The sequence below is a fragment of the Protopterus annectens genome, chromosome 7.part1, assembly GCF_019279795.1.
Source record: "Protopterus annectens isolate FY-2018-M chromosome 7.part1, PAN1.0, whole genome shotgun sequence".
NCBI classification, from domain to species: Eukaryota; Metazoa; Chordata; order Ceratodontiformes; family Protopteridae; genus Protopterus; species Protopterus annectens.
The window spans coordinates 342,195,313-342,208,170 of NC_056740.1; the positions used below are offsets into that span (position 1 = coordinate 342,195,313).

At 42.5% G+C, this 12,858-nt stretch overlaps 1 protein-coding gene across 1 annotated transcript in view; it reads right to left on the reverse strand.

Moving 5' to 3' along the window:
- Nucleotides 1-12,858, reverse strand: part of DNAH12 (dynein axonemal heavy chain 12) — a 4,520,724-nt gene that overhangs the window by 599,440 nt on the left and 3,908,426 nt on the right. The window lies entirely within an intron of this gene.

A 12,858-nucleotide genomic window follows, 5' to 3' on the forward strand; every position in this document is an offset into this window, starting at 1 on the left:
ATAAAAGCTTGAGGAAGCAGTACAGGGAACAAAGTCTAAACGGATAACATTCAAAAGGAAGGAACCTTCAGAAATGTATTCAGGTGAGAAAGATCCAGAATGGGTCTCCAAGTGCCTTCTTTCCTGGGGATCAAGAACATTCTAGAATAAAACCTCTTCCCCTGTTGAGCAGCTGGAACCACTTGAATAGTTCCTTGTGTCTAAAGACCCTGAAGCACCTCTGGAAAAACCCTTAACGGGTCTTGAGGTGGCTGAGAAATGCCCATGAAGAGGGTAAGAGATTTCTAAACCATGAAATACCCTTGGCAAATGATGGAAAGAACCCAGGAATCCTAAGCTATGCTTAAACAGACAGGAAGAGACAGAGAAAAACATTGTGAAAGAGGAAAGTGGCTGGGAAGAATCAGGTAGTCAGACAGTACCTAGTTTATCAGGAAAGGAAGCCTTCTGAGCAGGAGAAGTCTGTGTAGACTTAGTGGGAGGAGCTCTCCTACCACCCTTCTAGCCTTTAGGAGGATGATGAGACTGCCTTCTATCAAAATCCGGCTTACTGGGATAGTTTCTCTGAAACTTTGTAACAGGGGAAACAAAAATATGTTTCAGGTCCTGTAACTCCTTGCCTTTTTCCCGCAGTGACTTGAACACATCAGCGGCAGCAGCACCAAACAAACATTTGTTGTCCAGAGGAGCATCCATTAACTTAACAAGGCGCATCAATCAACTTAGCCTTAATATCATCAGGCAGAGGTGGAAGCTGTGTCCCAGAGTATCTCCTCAACGCAAAACCAGAAGCAGCAGCACTAGAAGAAGCATCTGCTGCATCATAGCTACATCTAATGGAATGGCAAGCTACCTGGGAAGAAGCCCCTAACAAAGACAAGGCATAAGTCTTTCGCTCAGAATAAGGAAGTTCAAAAATAACCTGGCAAGTCTGAGAAAGGACAGCCAAAATATCTGCACATATGAGAAGTCGCGGTGGTGCAGCAGTAGCGTTGTCGCCTCACAGCAAGAGGTTCTCCCATTCGATTCTTGGCTGGAGCACCTTCTGTGTGGAGTCTGCATGTCCTCCCCGTGGTCGAGTGGCATTCGAAAGGGCATGCCTTCGTTGAACGTTGGGCATCGGGCTGACACCTCGGCACCATAAAAATCGACTGCCAATCATTAGCGGACCAGAGTTCTGCTGTGGCAACCCCTAACCTGGGAAAATCTGAAAGAAAAACAACAACAACAACATGAGTCTGATCATTAACAGCCCAAAAGGCTAGGGTGGCTGAAGTATAAACCTATTTACCCAGCATTTCCATAGTCCTGCTGTCCTTATCAGAAGGAAGAAGCTTGGTAGAAGGCAGTAATTTAGAAGGCTTGTCAGATGCCACAGAGAACACCGAAGGGTCAGCAGATGGAGTATTTGCAATAATCAGGCACTTTATAAAACCAATCCGTTTTTTTTAGGAGCAGGGGGCTGACAGTCTGGGGTCTGAGACATAGAAGAAAAGGCATCCAATAAAGCAGTTAAAACAGGAGGAACAGCAGAGGGTCTAGGAGACTCCATATGAAGGAGCTCATAATATCTCCTCTGCACTCCAGATACGTGGGAACAATCCTTTTTCAAAGAATTCCATCATCCTGGCAATGGTATCCCCAAAGGAAAGCTCCTCAAAGGCGATTCATGGCTAGCCGACTCCTCTTCCTCAGAACCATAATCAATAAGGGAAGGAATCTGGGTAGAATAGGCTAGGGATTCCTCATCAGAATCCTCTTCTTCCTCAGAGGAATCCTGATCCCTAGATCTCTTGAGGGGGGAGATGATGACCAAAAAGGAGCCAGGAGAGAGACCCACTGAGGAGGCTTCAAGGCCATCAGATCATTGAAATAACCCTGTGCAAAATTCTGCCATTCATTTTGAGGGTCCTTAGGAGAAGAAGAAATATGTTTTGTCTTTTGCTTCTTTTTTAAAGGGACGTCCACCTTATGAAATATAGAAGGCTCTGACATCAGTCTAAATTCAATAATTATAGTTGGAACTTCCTCCCTCGCCTGTATCTGAGGAACCTCCTAGGACCTTTGGTACTAATCAGCTGCGGTTCCCCCTGAACACCTGAAATAGACATCAGCAAGGCCTCCAAGGACATGTGAGAAGCTAAATCTATGCCAGCCTCCGAACTGGTTGCAGCAGAGTAATCCAACCCAGGAAACAGACAATCCTCTGGGCTTTCACCAGCCTCGAGAGAAACATCTAGTGCAGGAGGCACAGATGAAGAATCTGATCTGACTTTTTTGGCCATCTTCAAAGATGGCTGACTCTCAGGCCAGGAAGTACCTTCCATAGTGTCTTTTGGTAAAAGCTTTAAATGCTGGTTTTCAAGACAGATGGGGAATCTGTCTCCCACAGTGACAATTACCCTTTCTGGATGACACAAAACCCCACAACAACACAAATGCTAAAAGCAAAAAAGAATAAGCAAAAAAACCCAATGGGGCATTTATCTGAATGGCTAGGTAAAGCAGCAATGACTCGCACTATCAGACCAATGCTCAAAGATGGCTTTCAGACTGGTGGCAAAGAAATTCAGAGGATGATGCATCCAGACATCACCTTTATGCCTATATCTTGTGCAGGGAGCATATGGGTGATGTACTATGTACTGTTAACTCATGCACTCAAGTCACTCCACAACAAGTACAAATATGACTCTGTCATTGTCCATGTTGGAGTGAATGACTTGAGACGTACCTCCCTGGACTGCATGAAAAGAGACATGGAAGAGCTCTTGGATCATGTGGCCCAGGCAGGCATGACCCTAGCCCTGAGTAGCATCCTGCCTTCACCCAGAATGATACCACAATATAAGGACAAAATGATTGACTTCAACAATTGGCTAAGCTTCTGGTGTTATTCAAAGGGGATCCAGTATCTGTCTTCCTGGGATGACATGATCGACAGACCATGATAATTTGCCAGAGATGGTCTGCACCTGTTGCCCCTGGGATTCAGGTTACTGGCAAAGGCTCTTGCCACCCCTATAGTGCCTTTTTTAGGCAAAGTTCAAAGGACAAAACCACCACTGTAACAGGTACAAGCATGCAAAATCTGAAGGTAATGCTACTCAATGCTAGAAGTCTAAACCTCAAAATGCACTCTCTCGAGGCACTCCTAAAAATGGAGAACATCGATATCTGTGCAGTAACTGAGACCTGGTTCAAGGCTCCAGACAGCACCCCTGCAATACCAGGCTACAACTCTTACCATACTTTTTGTCCACCAAACCAGGATCGAAACACTAAAGGTGGAGGAGTGTCCACATTCACCAAGGATATTCACACCACCAGGTTAGTTGCCCATCACAATGCGTCTGAAATTCTCCAGGTGCAATTAACACTAGGTAAGACTGCAATCCAAATTGTAGCTTGCTACAGATCCCCCACCATGCCCCAAGATTCTCACTACACCTTTCTAAACATACTGGAACATATTAATATACAACCAAACACCCTAATACTGGGTGATTTCAATCACCCTGCCATTAACTGGGAAAACTACTCATGTACCAACACCTTTGCCCAACGGTTCTTGGAACTCATAAATTCCAATGCCCTGGATCAACTAATCCATAGCCCCACCAGGAGTTCCAATATCCTAGACCTGGTCATTACCAACATGGGAAATCAATGCTCCACACCTATGGTCACCCGCTCGTTGGTCAGGTCAGACCATAAGCTAATCACCCTTAACATCCACATCCTACCCCCACTCTCCAGTAAGGAAACCTCCATAAAAAACTTCTCCAAAGCCAACTTCATGCTACTCAAGTCAGAAGTTACAAACTTCATGACACCCATGCAGACGGGAACTGAAAGTTCAACTGCTGAGTCCTACACTAAGGCACTGTATGAGCACATCCACTCATGCATGAATCGTGCCATCCCAAATAGAACCAAGATGCTCTCCTCCAAAAAAAGGAAGACAATCTGGTGGTCCCCTGCCATAAACAAACTTTACAACAAAAGGAAGAAACTGTTGCAGAAAAGAGGAAAATCCCAGGATGCAAAAAACTCCCTTACCAGCCTCAGTAAGAAGCTGAGATCCCTCATAAAATCCTCCAAGACTAGTTATGAAAATAAAATTGCCAAAGATTCCAAAGACAACCACAAGGCATTCTATAACTATGTCAAGAATCTAAATGGCAATGCTCAGATCTGCTCTGAGCTACAACAGAATGGCATTAAATATAGTGATCCCAAGGATATTGCCAATATCCTGGCAGATCAGTTCAGTGCCAACTTCACCCCCTTCTCACCCCTCTAAATAGCCCATCTCAGTACTGGAAGATTGCCAAATTCCGGTAATAACGGCCACACAGGTAAAAAACGCACTCTCCAAAGCTAAGAATACAGCATCCATGGGACCAGATGACATCCCGGGCTGTGTACTACATGAACTACAAAATGAACTGGCACCTCACCTAAGTGTCATGTTTAATCATACCCTCACCTCAGGCTTCATGCCCACTGAGTGGCGCCCAGCTACAGTTATCCCACTCCACAAGGGGGGATCCACCTTGGAAAATGGGAACTACCATCCCATCAGTCTGATGAGCCTGATCTGCAAGGCCATGGAACGTATTATCATGGAACTTATAAACAAAGACATTGGCAACTTTAAAACACTGGACCCCACCCAGTTTGGGTTCGTGAAGGGCCGATCTTGTCTCCTGAACCTGATTGACTTCTTCGAATCAGTCTCCAGAGCTGTGGATGAGGGTAAGGCAGTCCACACAGCCTATCTGGACCTCGCCAAGGCCGTTGACACCATCCCCCACTCTGGAATCATAGATAAACTTACTAAGCTGGGCATTAATCATTACGTCACTTGATGGGTTGCCAACTGGCTTACTGACAGAACCCACACTGTAAAAGTGGCTGACTCCAAATCCAGCTCCAGACAAGTGACAAGTGGAGTACCTCAGGGTTCAGTCCTGGGACCTCTCTTGTTTGGCATCTACTTCTCTGAAGTACAGGCCAACACTAAGGGACTCTGGCTAACAAAGTTCGCAGATGACTGCAAACTGGGAGCCATTATTGAATCCCTAATGAATCCCTAAATTATGTCGATACTCTACAAAAGGGCCTTATAGAAATAGATGCTTGGTGCCAGAGCCATGGGCTCAAGTACAATGCCAAGAAATGTATAGTTATCCCTTTTGGGAAAAACCATGTACCCGTGAATTACCACATAGGTGGCAGTACACTAAACACCGAAAGTGTGATAAGAGACTTAGGGACACAGGTGGACAGTGGTCTCACCTTCAATAACCACATCGCCAGAACAGTCAGGAAATCCTTCTATGTGGCACACCTCATCACTAAGGGCTTTTCATCAAGAAAAAAGGAGGTCTTTTTCCCACTGTACTCATCCCTCATTAGACCCATTATAGAATACAACGCCCCATTTGGTATGTACCTCTCAAGACATCGGCAACAACTGGAAAGGCCGCAGAAATACCTCACTAAAAGAATCACGGGCCAAAGCAGATGCCCTATGCTGACCGCCTTAAAAAACTCCAGCTATGTTCTCTCGCATATCGTCTACTCCGAGGCTATCTCTGCTTAACATACAAGGCCATGTCAAACCCAGAGCTGTTGGACATGCTACACTTAAAGAAATCCCAATCCCTCAGAGCCACACGCCCCAGGGATCTAAAACTTGTTATCACAATAAACAAAACATGCTGGAGGGATAAGTTCCTGACCCAGAGACTCCCCAGACTCTGGAATAGACTGCCCATACATGTCAAGCAGAGCACCTCTTTGGTCCTCTTCAAAAGGAACCTTGATGACTGGATGGTGGAAAGGAAATTCACCCCAGGGATCGCGTCAGTCGCCCTGCTAGACAGGGGTCCAGGGAAGTAAATAGTGTGGGAAGAAATAGCCAGGGAATTGTTATGGCTAGGCTTGTATAGGCCCTACGGCCGATAGCCTAGTACTAACCTATGAACCTATACTGGCCAGACATCCGGGCACCCTTGGCAGGGGATCCCTCATGTTAAGAATCTTGCAACAGTGAAATGGAAGGACATCATATATTACATTAGGTGAATGCTCTACTTTACAGTTTTGTATCTTAAAGGCCCCCAAGGCATCCCAGTCCCTCTTTTCATGAGCCCAAACAATTCACTGTATTTTTAAAGTCCAAATTATCAGCATAGTGTATTGCTAATTTTGAGACTGCATTCTATGCACTTAACACATCCAATCTAAATAGCAGGACAGTCAACTCTTTATATATGTTCATAGTTAAACATACACACAAAACAATGCTATACAGATTTACATTACAAACATTATTTGTTCCCTTCCATTTACCCACCCTTTCTGATACAACCAAAACAAGTCTGCATTAGCTCATTTCTTACTATAAAGCACATAACCACATCTTACACTCCATACAAACAAGATACAGTTTTAGCATATCATGTCTGCCCCCTGAAAATAGATTATATTTAGTAGGACTACCCTGGTCAACAAAAGTAAATAAAGTAAATGTTCTTTCGGCTATTCCCGGTTAGGGGTCGCCACAGCAGAACTCCGGTCTGCTAATGATTGGCAGTAGATTTTTATGGTGCCGAGGTGCCAGCTCGACGCCCAACCTTCAATGAAGGTATGCCCATTCACCCATAACTTTCGAACGCTACTCGACCATGGGGAGGACATGCAGACTCCACACAGAAGGCGCTCCAGCCCATAATCGAACGGGAGAACCTCTTACTGTGTGGCGACAACGCTACCGCTGCACCACCGCGGCTTCAAAAATAAATAAAGTAAATAAATAATACAAATGGTTGCACTTGAGGAAAAAATTACCCACTTAGGTTCCTTAAGCCTTATAATTGGATTCATAGCCTGGGTCATGACTGAAAAGGGTCTGTTGACAAGTCCACTCAACAAGTTATCAGTGAAATACCTAATTTCAAAGTATCTCTTTCTAGTGGAAAGTTGGTCCCTAATAAGCCTTTCCAAAATTCTCCCATTAGATTAAATGTTTCCACTCAAAGTAATATCCTCAGGAGAATTATTCTCAAACACCAGCCCTGATATTTAGTGTCCAGCAACAAATAGAGATGACTTACAAAAATTATATAACAAGAAAAAAATATAATATTTCCATTTTCCTATGAGAAGAAGCTATAGAAAACTGAGTAAAAATGGTAATAAAATCTGCTCACATTCATACTACATACTTTGGATGGTATCGCAGTGATAAGGTCAGTAGGTGGTAACAAAATGTGTTGCTGGCAAATATACTACATATTTATATTTCAACGGCTTCACAGGGATATGGCCAGGAAAAAAAAAATTAAGGACTGCTGCCAAGGCAAAACATATCATGTAAGATGATACTTCATAATGTCCTGCAGACACAGTGATTTTAGTGATTTTTCCAGTGCTGGCTTTTGTTAAAGTCTGACATGTGATGCATATCACCATCAACAACAGTAATACACCCAAACATCTGATGAATATTGGTATCTCCAATATCAATATATACAAACACCTGATAAGAATCACGGTCTCCAACAGTAATACATACAAACACCTGATGAGTATCACCATCTCCAACAGCAATTGTTGATCACCAAAGAGCCTTTGGTCTGCTCTTCATCTTGGGATTAGTGCTACTGTTTTGCTTATGATAATAGAAGAAGCAAAGGGTCATTGTATCCCAGCATCATTAAACTGTGGTGAGACCAGCACTAGTAGTAGCCAGTTTAGCAGTGTCCTGTACAGATGCAGACATTCTTGAGCTGACATTTTTTTCTGTAAAAGCACCCTTGAAGTTTCACCAATATCTAGTTACACAAAGGGCAACTAGTCTGTGTGGTGACAAGCACTGTTCCCACAATTGCAAACAAGATACATCTGACTTAAGTCTACAGTTACACCACCAACGCTTAATCAATAAAAATAGGCATGTTGCCATGGATATGAACTTTCCCACTACCATCATTATCAGTTTGGTGGATATGAGTATCCTGAGGAAATGAGACATAAGTCTATAGTTACACCACCAACGTTTAATCAATAAAAATAGGCATGTTGCCATGGATATGAACTTTCCCACTACCATCATTACCAGTTTGGTGGATATGAGTATCCTGAGGAAATGAGACATTGCCTTATGTTTACTGACACCCGGCTAATTCTCAAAAAAATTCATAATATACGTGAGAGATGTATTTACACAATGTCACTGAAGACAAAGCTCTCACATAAAAGAACTCCTGATGACAATCAGGTTGTCAGTAGTGCACATGCTGCACCTACCATACACAGTTCAAAGCAGACCCACATATGTTGAGGCACTTAAAACATAATTTTCCTAAATCCCAAAGACTTCCTAGATGAAGCACACATAACAAATGCCCTCAGCAGCCAAAAATGTTTCAGAACAACACCCGCATCAACACATATAGCCACATCTCTCCTTCTAAGCCTATAAGGTAAGCCACCACACAACCCAACATTCTGATCATTGGAGACTCCATTATGAGACATACTGATGTACCTCTCACTAGACTAAAAAAGAAGAAAGTCACAGTCAATTGCTTATTGGGGTCAGGATCCACCATATTATGCAGGCACTCAGATCATTGGACTACAAGTACTAGTATGACTCATTTATAGCCCATGTGGGTGTAAATGACTTGAGGCACCCCTCCCCAGACTAGAGGCTAGCATGACCCTAGCACTGAGCAGCATTCTACCTTCTCCAAAGATGATGCCACAATACAAACAGAAGATGACTGAATTTAATAATTAGCTTAGTTTTTGGTGTCATTCTAAGGGTCTATATTACATAATCGAATGGAAAGAATGTTGAACGGCTTAAATATCGAAACTGCCGTTCATCGATTTGTTTTTTGTGAGATTGCGGTACAGTGAAGATGTGGAATTTTGCCCTTTCCTCACTGTAGTGCGATCTCAGAGTTGGTATTTATAATTAGTGGGGGGGGGGGTTGTGGGGGGGGTGCAGCCCCCCACAAAAGTGATTTCGATGAATGGCAATTTCGACATTTAAGCTGTTCGACATTCATTCCTTTCGATTATATAATATAGACCCCATTCTAAGGGGGTGCAATATTTTCTAACATGGAAAGAAATGGTCAACAGAGCACTCTGCTTTGCCAGGGATGGTATGCACCTCTCTTCTCTAGGCTTTTGAATATTAGTTGAAACATTATCCACGCCCCATAGTGCCTTTTTTTAGGCAACACCAAACTGAAAATGCTTCCAACATACCAAATCAAACCAAAAAAACCTCAGAGATTCCTGGAATTTGTATATACAAACTCCATGGACCAGATTTTTTAATATACCAACCAGGAGCATAAACATACTGGATCTGGTCCTCACTAATATGGGAAAGCACTGCACACCAACAAGTAGTATGTCTTCTATGATGAGGTTAAAACACAAATAGGACTCTTTTGAAGTAAAAAGAAATCCCAAAACCCCAGCTAGACCTTGAATGTTCATAAACAGCTCAAAGGCTAACTTCCTACCATTAAGTGATAACTTGGCAAAATTTGAATCTTCCCAAACCCTGCAAACAGTGCTGCCTACAAGGAACTGTTCACAAAACCCCGCTACAAGCAAGTTAATAGCTACACAGAGGCAGTGATACCCACCAGAAAGAAGTAAAAAATTATCTCAAAAAAAGCCACTCTGGCAGAATCACAACATCAGTAAGCTGTATAACAGAAGGAAGAAAATCATGGCAAGAATTAGGAGGTGTAGCAACCAGCAGAAAAAAAAAGTGCTATCATCAAATAAAATAAACAACTCAGAGGGCAAATAAAGTTTACTAAAGCCAAATTTGAGGTAAATTTGACCTCCCAGGCCAAGGACAACCATACTGCCTTCTTTAGCTATGTCTGCAACCTCAAACGCAATATGCAGTTGTGTGTAGAGCTCATTGTTAATGGAGCCACTTATTCTGAGCCTAAAGCTATAACAAACCTACTGGCAAATAAATAATTCAGCTCTAACTTTATCCCTCTCTGTCCCAAACCTCCACTTAGGAAATACCATTAAATATATCTCCCCCTACCCTCACTAGGGAACAGATCCTCAATGCTCTCTCTAAGGCCAAAAACACTGCATTGATGGGCCCTGAAAATATCCCAGGCTGCCTTCTAAGCAGCATGAAACATAACCTACCAGTCCCTCTGGAATCACTGTTTAACCATAGCCTTCAAACAAGTTTTTTGCCTCATGAATGGAGAACAGCAACCATCATTCCTCTGCAGAAAGGTGAGCCATCTACAGACGCTTAAGTCCAACTAGTCTCATATGCAAAGCCATGGAAAGAATCATGAAAATGATCAATAATGACACAGGACACGTCAAGACACTGTACCAACCCAGTTTGGTTTTGTCTATGCCAGGTCATCCCTACTCAACCTGGTTGACTTCTTTGAGAAGGTCGCCAAATCAATGGACAAAGGCAAAATGATTCACACTGCCTACCATGTCCTGGCCAAGGCATTTAACACAATACCCTACTCTGGCACTGTTGACAAACTCAAGAGCTTACGTATAAACCCTTATACCAGGCTCACAGACAGGATCCAAGAAATTAGAATTGGAGAGTTGCTCACCTCTACAAAGAGGCCAGTCACTAACAGAGTCCCTCAGGGATCAGTCCTGAGACCATTACTTTTGGGCATCTACTACTCTAACATCACAGCCAAGGTCAATGATCCCAGGCTGACAAATTTATAGACAATTGCAAATTAGGAGCAGTCATAGAATCTCCTACTAATGCTAATGTTCTCCAAGAAGGGCTGACACAGGCAAATAACTGGTGTGAAAGCCATGAGCTAAAACTAAATGGCAAGAAATGCATAATAGTATCCTTAGGGAATTCATCCACCCCTTGTAACTATTATATTGACAACACACCCCTAAGAGTTGACCCAGTAGTCAGGGACTTATGGACACATAATAGACAGTAATCTAGCCTTGAACTATCACATGTCTACAGTAGTGAATAAATCATTCTATACTCTGCAACTTATAAACAAAGGTATGGTATCTAGATCCAAGGAAGTCATTTGTTCCACTGTATTCAGCATTCATCAGACCTATCATTGAGTATAATGCCCCTTTCTGATATGTACCTAAACAGGCACATCCAACAAGAGGTTTCTCACTAAAAGAATACATGGTAGAAACAACAAATAATATATCCTATGCATACTGCTTCAAAGCCCTAACCCTGTATTCTGTCTCCTACAGACTATTGAGGGGAGATCTATGTTCGGTATACAAGGGATTGTCAGACCTCATGCTGATGGACCTCCTGCATATCTGCAAAACAAACAGTACACTAATTACCCATTCTAAAGACTTAAACCTTGCCTGTGATATAAATAGGACCTGCTTGAGAGAAAGGTATGTATCCCAGAGACTATCCTTTCTCTGGAACTGGCTCTCCATCCATCTGAAGCAGAGTGCCTCTCTAACCCAATTCAAGTGTAACTTGGACAACTGGATAGGGAACAGGTGCTTCATCCCTGGTTTCTCACCTGTGTCTCTAATGGACACAGACATTCTGTAAATGGTTGTTCTCTCAACACCTTGCTTGTAAATATTTAATCTCCCAAGCATATGCTTAGTCTTACCAAGGGTACTAGAACTTGTCAGAGATTTGGGATGCATGGCTACACTTCAAAATGCCCCAGTGGTTGTTAGCCTAGTACACACCTATGAACCAATACACACAAACACATGATGTACATCACTATACCAGCAGTAATATACACAAACACCTGATGTGCATCACTATCTCCAGCAGTAATATACACAAACACCTGATGTGCATCACTATCTCCAGCAGTAATATACACAAACACCTGATGTGCATCACTATCTCCAGCAGTAATATACACAAACACCTGATGTGCATCACTATCTCCAGCAGTAATGTACACAAACACCTGATGTGCATCACTATCACGAGCAGTAATATACATAAACACCTGATGTGCATCACTATCTCCAGTAGTAATATACACAAACACCTGATGTGCATCACTATCTCCAGTAGTAATGTACACAAACACCTGATGTGCATCACTATCTCCAGCAGTAATATACACAAACACCTGATGTGCATCACTATCTCTAGCAGTAATGTACACAAACACCTGATGTGAATCACTATCACCAGCAGTAATATACACAAACACCTGATGTGCATCACTATCTCCAGTAGTAATGTACACAAACACCTGATGTGCATCACTATCTCTAACACTAATACATGTAAATACCTGATGCATATCACTGCCTCCAACACCAGTACTCAACACCTGAAGTGCCTCACTATCTCAACACTAATATCCCATACCAATTTCTTCATTGCCAAATAAGCCATTTAAATTCCAGTCACCTAGCACACAGTCGGGTTTTTATCCTTTTGTGTTACAGGGCTGCCCTTAAGTCTTAATGTGTATGATACACTGCCGTTTTAAAAGGTATTTGTCTTTAACTAGTAGCATTCAAATTCTGAATGGTGTGATGTTATAAGGCCAGTTTTGAGCAACTGTGGAGAAAAACTGAGCCATTGCTCTAGTAACAACACAGTTTGCCTTATAGCAGTCTCTTTAAACATTAGCCACAGGAGTAACTACAAAAGATTTTTTTCAACAACTGTTTTTCTTATTCAACTATCTGCTATCAGACAATTCTCTCACCTATTTTTCAAATTTATTACCCTAATAAACTATGCAGGAACAGCCTCATATACTTAAACCACATATACAATATTCTTGCAGCAGCGGCTCAGCTTCTTAT